Source organism: Nicotiana attenuata, unplaced genomic scaffold (genome assembly GCF_001879085.1).
Source record: "Nicotiana attenuata strain UT unplaced genomic scaffold, NIATTr2, whole genome shotgun sequence".
Classification (NCBI taxonomy): Eukaryota; Viridiplantae; Streptophyta; class Magnoliopsida; order Solanales; family Solanaceae; genus Nicotiana; species Nicotiana attenuata.
Genome location: NW_017670479.1, coordinates 223,091 through 226,493, shown reverse-complemented (window position 1 = coordinate 226,493; position 3,403 = coordinate 223,091).

The following is a 3,403-nucleotide window of genomic DNA, read 5'->3' as shown; positions in this document are numbered from 1 at the left end:
ATGTTTAGTACAATGCTTGGTACAAGTACATTTAAACACGATAGTCCATATCCAATATCACCTAAGTGAACTTGAAGATAACAGTAGCTTGGAACAGACCATTTATTGGAAATCATTTGCCATACTTTTGAAGAGGAGAGGAAGGGTTTAGACTTGGCTAAAGAAGCTATTGTTCTTTCCGGATATTTAAATGTCAAATTGTAAAAGCAGGTTCAGATTAGTTTTGACTATGATATTTGATTGGATTGGATTGGATGAGATTGAGAGCTAAAGAAGAACCTTATTGTCAGGCATCTGGATGGACTTCTCATAGTTTCAAAAAATCATAGCAATTGCTGATACACTTAAAATTGGAGCTAATTAGTAGAATTATATAAACCGTTGATCTAAAAATTCATGTATGTTGCTTAACAGTAGCTCATTCTTATCTATTTTGCAGAGCTCAAGAGAGCCTGCCATCCATTTACAAAGATACAAATGCTGGGATGTCATCAACTCTTCAATCACAAGTACCACAGTTTTTATGAACAAATCACGGCACTCTTCGTTCATTCTTTTTTTGTAGACATGATTCAATTGATAAAACAAATCATGTTGTATCCTATTTTGTCTTCTGTTTGTTGTTGTATTGGTTTCATTTATGGTTCAGTATATTAAGGCCACACACTTGTGTTATTTTTGCCTCAATTAATCCAAAGCTTCAAGGTTGCAGACGCAAGTTAGAAGAAATTTGTTAGAGAATGAACAAAATCATCTAGACTGCAAGTTGTTGGGCCCACGCGAAACATGGGCAAGATTATCTAGTTTAATAGAAGGATGACAATTTATACTTGATAATAGGTGAATTAGACTATAATTAGACCCTAAAGAACCACATTTTAGTATAGCTTTGTTGTAAAAAGTGATAACCAAATGCTCTGATTAGTGCTTTTCATGCTTTGCATGCTATATCCAACGAAAGAAGTCGATGGAGCAAGTATGGGATCAATTACGGAGAAAAGGAGGCCAATCAAACAATGCCCAAGAAATGCACCAAGTGAAAAGTCAAAGAAGTGCTGAAATTGGCCTGCCGCGACCAGACCGTAACCGCGGTAGGACCGCGGCAGAGTAGAGTTGCAGATTCAGAGAACCCATTTGGCTGCGGTCCCGGCGTAACCGCGGTGGGACCGCGGCAGAACGCGAAATAGCTAGGGACAAAAGTGTCAAGTCGGGAAAACTTGGTGTAAAACCCTTATAAAAAGTAGGATTTCGGCCTCATTAGGGCAGATTTTGTTTGGAGAGTACTTTGGGCAAGAAACACAAGTGTGAGAGATCACCCAAAATATCATAGTTCTTTATTTCTTCTTTTTCTTGCAATTTTACATGATGAATATTTTCGTAGTTTCTCTTCAAGTTGTTATGAGTAGCTAAATACTTTAGTCTAAGGTTTTGATGGAACCTATTGAAGGATGAACTTCTTGATTATGTTCATATAGTTTGCCGGTTAATCTCTATTTGTTCAATTACATGTTTATTGTAGTTAATTGACAGGATCCTCAATTAGTTGTGCCTATTTAGTGTGCATAACTCGGGAGAGAGTGCATATTTAGGTAATTGTTGAACAACACCACTCCCAAAGTATAAGAGGGATCTATAACTACGGGTTTAAAGGCGGGATTAGGGATAATGAAGCCTTGGGTGTAATCTAAAGTGAGCTGTAATAAACAAAGTCAGCTAGCGTAACTCGGGAGAGTGCGTCTAGTAAATTATCGCGATTACTCGGGAGAGATTTACGACAAAAAGAGTGCTCATGATTGATAGAGATATTTTGGTGAATCTATATGAAACATAACCGGAAGGGATTCCATCAATAGGGGAAATCATTACCTTAGAACTTCTCGTTATTATTTACAACCCAGCATATTTAGTTTACAATTATTTATTTATTTACTTGCAATCTTAGTTAGTAGAAATACCATCAACTATTGTTTACAACGTTTGAGGAAGTTGATTATAAAGAATTTAGTGATTCCAACAAAGGTAATTGATAGGTTAATTCTCTGTGGGATTCGACTCCGCACTTGTAAACCGGATTATATTTGCAACGACCGCATTGTCCTTTTTATAAGGCATAGTTGGGCGTGATCAAATTTTGCCGCCGTTGCCGGGGAATTAACAGTGTTATCAATTACAATTGAAAGAAGTACAAAAATTCTTAGTATAGTCAGTTTTCTCTATACCCAATTTTTACATTGAAATTTTAACGTTTGTTGACTCGGTTACACAGGTGCATGCCTAGAAAGTCATCGAGATCTAGTGAAGTATTAGAAGCATTATCAGATCCCGAGAAATTTTTCAGGGCTTTAAATCGGGCCAACCGACAAAACAAACAACAACCAACAACTGCACAATTCGAAACAAACATGGGAGATAACCAGGAAAACCCAGCAGCACCAATAGCGCCAGCGCCAGAGGCTGCTCTATATGACTGGGCACAGCCCACAGCTGAGAATCTATCCACAGCGATAGTAGTCCCGTAGATACAGGCTGAGTCATTCCAAATCACGAATAACATATTGCACTTGTTGCAGAATAAGGGACTATTTTCGGGGTCACAAGTTGAAGATCCTCAGCAGCACTTAAAGAATTTTCTGTCTATCTACAAAACCCAAAGGCAACCCAATGTAACTCCGGAAGCAATCAAACTGTTATTGTTTCCATTCTCAGTGACAGGAGCTTCCCAGACTTGGCTGAATTCACTCCCCGTAAATTCTATAGCAACGTGGGATGAACTGGTCAAGCAATTTCACAACAAGTTCCATCCACCCAACAAAACTGCTCAACAAATTGATGAGATTTTGAGCTTTAAACAGAGACCGATGGAGACTTTGCATGAAACATGGGAGCATTTTAAAGGGATGCTGGTCATATGTCCACACCATGGTGTTCCAGATCTAATGTTGGGGCAGCGGTTCTACATGGGATTGTCAGATAGCGTAAAGAACATTGTTGATGCTTCAGCTGGTGGGGCATTCTTGAGCAAAACATGGAGAGAGGGCCAGAGTCTGCTCGACAAGATGGCACAGAATTCGGGATGGATAACCAGAAATGCACCTATCACTCCAGTGGTGCACTCAGTGCCTTTAGATCCATCCAATTCTATGGCTGAAAATATGGCTACCTTGTTGACACAGATGAGCATACTCACCAAAAAGGTGGAAGAGTCAGGGCAGAAACAGTATGTACATATTGTTGATACTACTAATGGGGGCTTGTGCGCATCTTGCATTAGTCAGTCAGTTGGTAATCAGTGGAATGCAGAACACGATCATCATCACTACCCTGAAGACATGAACTATGTGTCTAATTATGGCTGCCAGAGACAGGGTGGTCAGAATTGGGGTCAACAAAATCAGCAGTACAG